The 11563-nt window shown below is 42.8% G+C and overlaps 1 protein-coding gene across 1 annotated transcript in view; it reads right to left on the reverse strand.

Moving 5' to 3' along the window:
* Nucleotides 1-7591, reverse strand: part of hoxb3a (homeobox B3a) — a 34010-nt gene extending 26419 nt beyond the window's left edge. The window contains exon 1 of the mRNA XM_062438560.1: nt 7515-7591. The gene's annotated coding sequence lies outside the window, so the exon portion shown is untranslated. The remainder of the gene's footprint in view (nt 1-7514) is intronic.
* Nucleotides 7592-11563: the final 3972 nt, after the last annotated feature.

An 11563-nucleotide genomic window follows, 5' to 3' on the forward strand; every position in this document is an offset into this window, starting at 1 on the left:
ACAACCGCTTTTTTTGAAATATATTCTTCTGCTGCGCGAGACGTGAGGTCTTCCCCTCCCACACACACACACACAGACACACACACACACACAACCACACACACACACACACACACACACACACACACACACAACCACACACACACACACCCTCAAGTTATGGGGAATGCACCAGAGACATCCCCGGACGGTCTCCCGCGGCCGTGTGTGTGGCTCAGGGCTGGTATAGAATGCCATAATAACCCATCTCCACCTCCATTATTATTATTTTATCTATTGAGAATAAAAGAGCAAATCAATAAGCTATGAATATCATTTGAGTAATTAAAAGATAAGCATATGTGTGTATTATTTACCGCGTGATCAGCCAGCAATCTTTGATATTTGAATATTTGAACCATTGAATGCAGCGCAGTGTAATAGCGTTCAGTGGTTAGACATGACAGGATCAATGACTTTTGAGCAATGTTCAAACTGTCTCAGCATTGTTGACTTTCTAAAGGCTGGTAGAGATCCCCGCTGAGTTACAGTACACTGCGGATCAATTACACTTTACAATTACACTACTTCGTCTTTTAATTGAATGATCCGCAGCGCTTCCAATCGCAGATTATAACAACATAACGATTTTGAACAACCATCACAATTTGTAACCCGGTTAATCCGCGTGCCTTTTGTGTGTGCGTGAGTGTGTGTTTTTTTTTTTTTTGGTGGGGCTTAATACTAATGGATGAGCACTACTGTATTACTGTTTATATTAACTGTAGGGCTTGTTGAGTGATCTTGAATGCGGGTTATAAAGTGCCAGACTTGCAGGAATCACTGCCCAGACTTGCAGGAATCACTGCGGCAGACTGGACGCAACATTTTTTTTTGCAACAAACGCTCCATTTACGACCATATTCAACATCTACATATATGTCTATTTTTAAATGATGGTGCATAGATGCCAAGAAATAGATAATTGTGAGTATAAGTTTTAAAAGTAGGGGATTCTGCATCATCTTTTGGCTCCTTAGGATGTCTTAAAGTTAACATATGCGACAGGCTGATTATATCAAACCCCCAGAGTTCTAATATTTGGCTGTGTAACATTTGCTGTCCACAGGATGTTATTATATATATAAATATATATATGATAGAACAGCAATCAGCGCGTCCACGTCATTAAGATATCGATAAGCAAAAATAGGTAAAGCAAGACCGAGGGCTCGTTTAATACTTTACTATCAATACTCTGTAATGCTGTGCAGGCCCTAATGCCCAAACATTAGTCATATAAAGGCCACAGATGCCTATTTATCACTCACATCTAACGGATATGAGCGCTGCTGTACAACACACATACACACACAAACACACACACGCACACACACACACATACACACACAGAGGTACGATCACCACACATGCAGGCCTGCCTAACTTCCATTCACTTAAATGCAGCATCACTGATAGACACTACGCTGCCTATAACAGCACTATCACTTTACAGTAAAGGAAACTTACGAGATGAATCACGTCTCATTAATAATTCATTTATTATCGAATCAGTTAGAAAAGTTAGAAGAGCTTATGATGCTTTAATACACTAGGTAGGGGTATGCGGGTTGCCATGGTTGTGATGTAACTGTTGATACGATTTAAAAGAATAACAAAAGAAAACTGTTTTCAGTAAGTAATCATAGTTAAAAACCTTAAAAGTAATTGATAGTTGTGTGTAGAGTCCACTAAAAGGCTCTTCTTCTTTTCTTCTTATTACTAATAAAAGAAAAGAAGAAGCAGTGCTGAACAATAACGGGTTAACAGTCGTGTTTCTACCATAATATATAACCAGTTCATCAGTTAGCTCATCTTTTAAAGGAACTATATTTTACCTATTGACTAACGTTACACTCCAAATCACTGCCATGTCATAACATTTAACAGCCTGACCCATAAAACAAATGGTGGATGTGTCTGTTACAACTTGGCAACCGTTATTTGGCTCTCTCTTTTTAATATTTAATACATGTCTACGTTTAAATGACTCTCTCTCTCTCTCTCTCTCACTCCCTCTCTCTCTCTCTCTCTCTCTCTCTCTCTCTCGCAGTGCAGTAGCCTAGTAAAAGCCTGGCAGCCATATATCTCTCGTGACGACCTCCTCCTGCAGCCCGCGCGCCTGCACCGTGACCTCCTCGGCTCCTCGCGCTCTCCGGAATAATAAATTTCTCGGGCAACGCGAGGAAGAGAGACGGTGGGGGGGGGGGGGGGGGGGGGGGGGGGGGGGGGGAAAAAACACGCAGGCGATTTGTCTGGCAATTAGCAAACCACCGCGAGACTCCTCGGGCCAGAGAGAGAGAGAGAGAGAGAGAGAGAGAGAGAGAGAGAGAGAGAGAGAGAGAGAGAGAGAGAGAGAGAGAGAGAGTTGGTGTGTGTGTGTGTGTGTGTGTGTGTGTGTGTGTGTGTGTGTGTGTGTGTGTGTGTGTGTGTGTGTGTGCGCGTGCGTGTGTGTGTGTGACACATATTTGGCTCTTGTGATTTTAGCATGCATGTCACAGTAGCTCCTCCGTGTGTTGTGTGCGTGAGCTCGTGCGTGCGCGCGAACCCCGACGGCTCGCAGCTTCCTGTGTAAAGCCGGTGTTGAAACATCAGCTCCATCAGCTGGTTCAAAGCCTCCAAACATGTCAGTGACAGCAGCAGCAGCAGCAGCAGCAGCGGACTGTAGTCAGGGCGGGAACACTGAGGGTCAGAGCTGGCTCACCTCCTGTTGCTTCATGCTTTTACTTCACAGTTATTTAACTGCTAATCCCACTGCGATCACTAAAACACATCCCCTTTCAGATGGAGAGAGGAGCGATAAAGCTGTGGGGGAAAAAAAGCAATGTGTATGTAGCAAGGTGCAGGGGACAGAAACAGACAAAAAAAAAGAAAAAAACGTAATGTCTTCTTTCATTAAATGGGAGCTCAGCGGGCGTTTATTTGATGCAGCAGTAGAGCAGCAGGAGTTTAAATTTAACAAGCGTGTTTTTAATGAACCTGAGTGAGCTCAGGCCAGAAATTACATTCACTCCATTCAAGGTTTTCAGTGTGAGAAACTTTACAAACTACTGCAAAGCATTTCTATATAAAGCTAAGAAGAGATAAGCTGTATAGCATCAATAGTAACCAACCTCTAATTTACCTATAAGCATCATACACATAGAAGACTAGTTTTGCTATAAACCCTGCATCTTCTTCTCTTTTCTGGGTGCACTGCTATTACAAATATTACAGCCGTGAGTTTCTGCTGCAATTAGCAGGCATGTGTAACAAGGCCTCCAACATAAGCTTGTTTCTCAATACTCTGACCACCCAAACCTCGAAATCACACACCGCATTGCACTGTGAATTCCACATTACTTCATTCTTAATATAAACATATGTTAATGGTGTGTGTGTGTGTGTGTGTGTGTGTGTGTGTGTGTGTCAGTTCTGGTACACCCAGCCAACATAACATAAGATACAAACAGCAGGGGGGGGGGGGGACCTGCTCATCATCACTTTGCTCCGCAGCACCACAAGCTGTCAAAAACTCCACAGAGTAGCTTTAACCATAACACACTTTGACTTCAAATCAGCGTGTCTCCACGGCAACGTTGCTCCTTTTACTAAAGTGCAACGACACGAGGCTTACAAAAGACACCTCTGTAGGTTTTGCACAATATACACAAAGTATTACACATGCAAGACTGACTATTTAAAAAAAAAAGCCACATCTGATTGGTTCCCTTCATCATCATCATCATCCTCTATCATGAGTGATGATTCTTGGGTCACCAGAATAGTTACTACACTGACTGTAAAGGTAAACGTGTGGTTTTTTCACCACTGACTGCATTATGTCTATGAGTCCTGAATGTTGGCACCATGCTGGATCAGTTTATTAATGCTGTTACTACTTATTTGCTTCATCAAATATTCTACAGACTCTACAGAAGTTCTTTAAATACCACAAGTAGTAAGATAAGTGTAACACACTGATGCAAGTGATATATTTAACCCCTCACATACTGTTTATATTCTGAGTCAGAGTTAGCCTCTACACCAATTCACATTCATAAATTCTCCATCACTCTTTTAATCTTGTGTAAAAAAAAAACAGACATTCACAATCACTGTTTTTTTTTTTTTAAAGATTTCTAATACTCCCCTAAGGTGCCGTGACCTCTGACCTTTTCATCTTACATACACTCTTATTCTAAATGTTAGTATTGAATTATGTGTAGCTGCTTATTTTCTGCAAGTGGATTTCTGTGGAAAAAAGCACCAAAATGAGAGAGCTGTGTTTCCCACAATGCACGGGAGCGGCAAAAATCTGCGGCCACACTGATTGGTTGGATTCGTACGGTATCATTGGACAAAAAGTCTAATTAAATGTAACAAGTTGTTTGGTCTACATCTGTCTGGAATACACAACCGTGCTGGTAAAGTCTCAAACACTGCAAATCTGATGCAGCTCTTCCCTTCAGTGACGTACATAAAAACGACAGGAAAGCTCTCAGTCACTACTTTGGTATCTTATAATAACTATAACACGTCAAAGATTGTGATAGTAGTTTAACAAGACGGTTAAAGAACAAAAAGTCACAGGAGTGGTTCCATGTGTCCCATTAAAGACTCCTTAAGGCAAAGCTCAACCATGTCCTGCTTGCACTATTGAGAGCAGCAGTTCAAAATCTGATAATATGACATTTTTAGATGGCCACAATGAAGGCACATGCTCTATTTGATATGAAAATATGTGTTTGTGTGAATTTGAATGAGGCGATGAGGCGATTTAAATCACCATTAGGCGAAAAAAAATCCTCATAATTGAATCTGATCTGTTGGATTTGGAAACCGACATGGATCCGAGCAGAGCTTTGTTGCACCAGTGTAAACATGGCAGAGATTGTATAGACAAAACAAATGTTGCATCTTTAATGAGATGAGTAAATATGTGTAGTTTGGTGAATATTTGAAGGCAATGAAAGTATAATGGAAGCAAAACTGACCTGCGGTATTTTCCCCATATGCCATTGATCTGATTAATCAGTACCCAACCTACACACACACACATACACACACTACCCCTACCAGCTGCAGGTCAGATTACCCAGCTGGAAAATGACCAACAGCCACCAGCCCAGTACTGGTAAATAACTGAAATGCACTGATGGTAAAACTATCATAATTCTATTGTGCTTTTCTGTTATTCTTTTGGCTGCTATGAATCATCTTGTCAAAACGAGTGAAATTTACCAAACATAAACTGAAACTTGGTAACGGGGCTACAACAGGCTTTGGAAAAGTTAAAAGTGCAGCTCAGCGGCTTTTCAGCGAGGCAATCTGTAGGGGCAGGCTGTGTTTACACTCAGGTCCTAGTCTGTCCAAATAGTGTCCAGCATCAGGCTGCACATTCTCTGTGTGTCTGAACCTCACTAACAAGCCTGGCTGATCCCTTCATACCAAACCATACAGTTAGAATTACCAGCTGCATCTGTATCAGTGTCCAGTGCTTTACACTGAGACTGAACAAGAAGTTTGACAAACTCTGCACCTAAAATGATATACTGACTAAAGGTTGAGAGAGTTATTCTAAAAATGACCAAAACATAAACATTTTTATTTTGGTAAGGCATAATTCATATTTTCTTTTTACTCTTCGGTTAGTCTTATTGAACTGACAGTGAGCAGTGGCCTGTAGCTGACCCCTGCCTAGGTGGTTGGTTCACTTGTCACTCTACTGTCTGGTTGTTTGGGTGTGGGAGCGGAGATATCGCCGACGTGCCCCCGGGTTACAGTGCCCTGAACTCGGCCTGTTATGACTAAGTGGCCCGGGGGCCTCCGGAGGTCTGGGAATGTCCGAGGGAGCGGAGGGTTCCAGCAGTCTTTGAGAGGTCAAGGGGGGCCAGGAGTGATTGGGGTGGGAGTGGTGTGTGTGTGTGTGTGTGTGTGTGCGGGGGCGGGGGGCTATCCACGGGTCAGCCTCTGGCTTCAGAGCCAGTGGACCTCATCGGTCAGAAAAACTTGTCCTCTGGTTGAACCCTCTGTGGCCGCAGCTTGCCCATTCCGCTGTCCCTGCAATGGCCATCGATTTTTTTTCTCCTCCTCCTCCACTTTTCTCTCCCTCTCTCTCTCTCTCAGCCTATATCCTTCGAAACCAGCCTCTTATATTTCCACCATTTGTTTCTCTTACTTCTCCACGCATGGCATCACTGCATGGCCTGCGTCCCCCATGAGAGTCCGGAGCTCCTCCACCAAAGAACCGCTGCCCTTTTATTTTTAATCCCCTGCGCAGATTGATTTGTGAAGGGGTCAAACAGGAGTGAGTGCACATCCTGAGGCTGCTACTGCTCGGATCAGCAGATACCGGAGGGGCCTGGGCGCGCGCGGCGACCGGGCGATCGTTGCAGTTCATTTGGAAAGCCTCGAAAATCGTTTGTTTTCGAGGTAAATTGTTTTGGAGCGCAACGGAGGAGTGTATCCATTAACCAGCGCTGCCTTTTTTCTTTTTCACCCCCCCCTCCCATCCTCTCCCACTACACCCCTCTCTCCAATTGAGCGCCCGTATTATTCATATTCCCACCCACAGTGTATGTAGCCTGTTTGCACCCTGGCCGACAAAACACACACACACACACCCATACACACACACACACAACTGTATCTCATTAAAAGCTGCAGGCCTAAACCACAGCAACACTTTATAACCACAGAAACAGAGCCAAGACATTAATGCATAATAAGCTCTGGGGTGAACCAGAAATTATTCACTTGAGCCATTCTGTCACACAGACCACTTCTACATTTTTTTCCTGGAGTAATATGACCTGCACTCTGCATATGCAACTGTGTTACTCTCATAATGCAACTGCATCATATAGCCATATAAATTATATATATATAATCTGATGAATCCAGCACAAACCCCCAGCACGTAAAACAACACACTTTTACGCATAACAGATGCGCAAGAAAACGCAGGCCTCACTAGTGACAAACAGACGTTGAAGTGACCACCACCGCAGCAAAAGTGTAGGGTGTGTGTGCGCATGTGTGTGTGTGTGTGTGTGTGTGTGTGTGTGTGTGTGTGTGTGTGTGTGAGGAAGGAGGAGGGATGAGGAGGATGAGGAGGGAGAGAGAGGGGGGGCGGCACGGAAACAGTTGCACAAACTGTGAAGAAACCAGAAAACAGCACAACAACACAAGGCCGTCATTTGTAGCTGTGTACACTGCGTGCAAACACACAGTCACACTCATCTTCCTACACAAACATTCAACTCCAAAAGTCCCCAGCGTTTAAAAAAAAGAAAAGAAAAAGAAAATCAAAGCCCCCCCCACATGCCATACACATGCCCTCTTCTCCTGACCTCGCCAAATGCGCAGGGGGCAATAAAACCATAAAAACGCCACCGAGCCGTCAGACACAGGAGAAGAGAGAGAGAGAAGCCCAAAAAGAGAAGGAGAGGAAAAGGAAAGGAGAGACAGAATGAAATTCCCAGGCCTCTTACCTTAGTCGCCACCACTTCCAGCACTTTATGAACCATCTTCTCCTCGCGCCGTGAAGGCTCTCTTCACTGGTTTGTTGCACTTTCTTTGGAGGGATTTTCTTCTTTCCAATGAGGAGGAAAAAAGTTTTTTTTTTCTTATGCTTGGATACTTGTGGGGTGTAAAAATAGCTTGTGAATGGGTGGGAAGGGGGAGGGAAGTGTATATGAGTGTTTATGTGTGTGAGTGTGAGAGGGAAGGAGGAGGGGGGGGGGGGGCGGGGGGGGGGGGGGGGGTGTCTTCCAAGCGTCTTCCAAGACGTCTTCTTTTTCTTTTCTTCTGTCTCTCTCTTCCATGCCCCCTCTCTGTCTCTCTCTCTCTTTCTCTCTCTCTCTCTCTCTCTCCTGGCAGAATGGGTCTTGTGTGTGGCTGCCGGCTGACAATGGGAGAAGAAGAAGGGAGAAGAAGTAGTTTAAAGAAGAACAAGTGATTAATGATTTTTTTTCTTGTATAATTCTCGCATTTTTCTTGAGGTGCCGTCTCCCCCCCCCTCTCTCTCTCCCTCTGTCCTGTCCAGAAAATAATGGCGGTGAACTTTTCCGGAGCAGGGAGGGGAAGGAGGTGAGGGGGGGCATCCTCACATACACACACACACACACACAAAAAAAAAATCTGCTCCCATTCACAGAAGCAGCAGAAGGCCTCTGCTGATAAAGGGAGGCTAAAAAAGGAAAAGAAAGAATAAGGATTCCTCGGTGGATTTTATTGTGCACGGTGTCACCCCGCACGCAAATTCATTTATTTCAAATCGGACTGCAAGTGCTCAGGGGATTTAGAGGGTTATTGTGAAGGCACATATGTGTGTGTGTGTGTGTGTGTGTGTGTGTGTGTGTGTGTGTGTGTGTGTGTGTGTGTGTGTGTGTGTGTGTGTGTGTGAATATTGGGGAGGGAGGAGGGGGTGCCAACATACTCCTAGTATAGTAGACCTACGGCTGGTCTGTGGCGAAAATTACAGCATTTGGACACAAATATTATGTTATGTGAGGAGAGGTGCACCGCCTGAGGGATTGTGTGTGGAGGAAGAGGGTATTAAACTCATACAAGTCTATATAATAAGACAAAATATATATGTTGTTCTCCTTTGGCAACTGGAAATGAATCATTTCTAGCAAGGCTAAATTTAAACTGGAAAACGAAAATTTGGAGCTGTTTAATAGTAAAAAAATGGTAAATAAAAAAGGAGAAAATGGGATTAAAAAGGATAAAATGCTGCAGTGTGTGAAAATACAAGCTTTACAAGCCTACACCATATGTAAGGTTTCACGCATTTGGCGCAGTGTGTGTGGTGTGTGTGTGTGTGTGTGTGTTTGTGTGTTTGGACAAATGTAGGTGTACAGTTTGATAGGAGGGCGGTTTTTGCGCTGGAGGAGCCTTTCATAAATAGGAAGAAAACAGATAAATGGGCAGAGGGAGTCTCTGTGGCAAGAGGCCCAGGGAGAAATCAACCAACAAGTAATAGGGAATCTTCCTCTGGGCCGAGGAATACGAGCGGACCAATTTGGGGGGCACACTTTTTTTTTGTTTAAGTTCATCGGGAGGAATGCTATTTTCTCGTTCTCCCTCCCCTCCACCTCTCTTTCTTGCTCTATATTTTTCGATACCTGCTCTAAGAAAAGAAATGAAAATTAATACAGGAGCCGAGCCTTACAAAAGAAGCCATTCGTCTTGTTGATTATCTATTTGGTTGTCAGGGTTTGAGCTATGGCGCCGGCCCGCTCCCCTTTTTTGTAATATATAAAAAATAAAACACACATGCGCGCGCGGCACCGGTGCAGAAAACACAAGGCGGGAAGGAGAAAAAAAAAAAAAAGCGTTGTGCAAAAATTACACTCATTAAAGCATTAAAAGAGCACGAAGCGAGAAACTATTTAATTCTTTTTTTTTCTTCTTCTTTAGAAACAGAAGAGTAAGGAGGAGGAGAGGGGAAAGGGGGAGGGGGAGAGAGAGAGAGAGGGGGGGGGGTCCCATACTGTGTGTCGGGCCGGTGCAAGCGCGTCTGAGCAGCCGTTAAATTAACGGGAGAACGGGAGTGAAACGGAGGGACGGTTTGTGATTTAAAACGAGATTACAGGACGTAATGTACCAAGATCACTCACGGCCGGGACAGATTAATCATCACAGGAACCCTGATTTCCTGCAGACAGGTTGCGCTGCGCGATTGTAGGCAAAACCAACAGTGGAATGAAATGAAATTATTTATTGTGCGTGTGTGTGTGCGCGCTTTACATGCTTTACATGCATCCTTCACTCTTAAATCTCACTGAGAGGATGCAGTGCAAAGCAAAAAAAAAAAAAGAAAAAAAAAAGAAAAGGGAAAATGCTCCGTTTAAATGGAAAAATATAGAAAACGAAACCTAGTATTTAACAGGAGATATTTCAAAATGCTATGATGCATATGAGCCACGCATTTCTGTAACTCCAAACCTCCGGATTTGGAATATTTCACAGCAGATATTAGCTTCAACCCGACAGAAAAACAACTTGAAAAGAGAGGAAATAAGAGAGGAAGGTAGAAAATGATACTTTTTCCAGCCATTTATTTAAATTTCTATGAACTATTTACAAATAATAGGAAGGTAGACACACTGAGGAGGCATAAGCAGAGAAAAAAGGAGCAACTTACATATCGGGGAGAAAGGGAGGTAACACATTGTTCAACAATACCATCATTATTATTATTATCATCATCAATAAAGATAGAAACGGATCTTTGGAATGTAAATAAAATAACATCAATTTAATCATTTTTAAAAAAACACTTAAAAAGTGGCACAAGGTGAAAGAATAAAAGGAGAGGGATAAAAAAAGGAAAGGAAAGGAAGGAAGTGTGCGCGCATTTAATGTGCGGAGGGGAGAGAAAGAGAGAGAAAAAAAGAGAGAGAGACATATAGAAGAAGAAATAGAAAAATAAATCAACACCATTCAGACATGCAACAAAAGGCTCCTTACTTGTCTCAGCATCCCTGCTCCTCTTTAGGACAGCTGCTTAGAATTAAATTACATTTGTTTCCCTTTGTTTATTTTCGCCTATACAAGAAATTAATAGAGTTTTTTTTAATGTTTTGTATTGCAGGTAATAATAATAATAATTATTATAATAACTCGTCACACAATTCCAAAAATATAAAAGCTCGAAAAAGCTGTCACTTCATTAAAGGAGCAAGAGAAAAAATAAGATGACCAAAAAAAAAAATAAAACATATATAAGTACAACTGAGGTAATAGGTAGTACATTGTATAGTGCTGCGTTTATACTGTGTTGTGAGCTATCTGTACCAGGAGTTTGGTTTGGATATTAGTGTCCCTTGTTTAGGCAGCTTTAGAAACCCTGTTTATTATTAATATTATTCTTTATTATTAATAACTATATATGACTCGTATGACCCTGTCAGTCTGTTTCCCTGTATACAACATCACAAAATGAACAATCAACGGACCACATAAACGCTCCTTTGCTATTCTCAGCAATAACGGCCTCAAAGTAAGCTATCGCTTTTCTTTTTCTCTCTTTTTTTACAATCAACACTGAATTCAAAAATAACTATAATTAAAATTTTAAAAAGCTATATTTGTTTGTCATTAAAAAACCAAACAAAGAAATGTCGACAAAGTTGAAATGATAACCGCGAGATAGAAACAACTACCTGGTGTCACTGTGGATGAGACGGAGGTTAGATTTCATGTTAGAGTGATGTAAGGAAAGAAAGAGGGGAGGATGTGAGCATGCGTGATTTTTTTTGTATATGTGTGTGTTTGTGTGTGTGTGAGGTGGGGTAGAAGAATACTATTTTGGACGAAACTATAGTTCCATTTATTACACGCGTGTGTGCGTGTGGAGGGGGGGGGGGGGGGGGATGGTTGAGGAGTAGTGGTGTAGGGAGGAGGGGGTTCAGGGAGGAGTAGGGACGAGAAGGGGTAATGGGCAGAGCCGCGGTTCACCCCTTTGCTTTGTACCCGCAGAGTAAACATGACAAATGGGCCCCGAGTTTGGCATGATTAAAGATGAAAACGA

This window comes from Scomber scombrus, chromosome 18, assembly GCF_963691925.1.
Source record: "Scomber scombrus chromosome 18, fScoSco1.1, whole genome shotgun sequence".
NCBI lineage: Eukaryota > Metazoa > Chordata > Actinopteri > Scombriformes > Scombridae > Scomber > Scomber scombrus.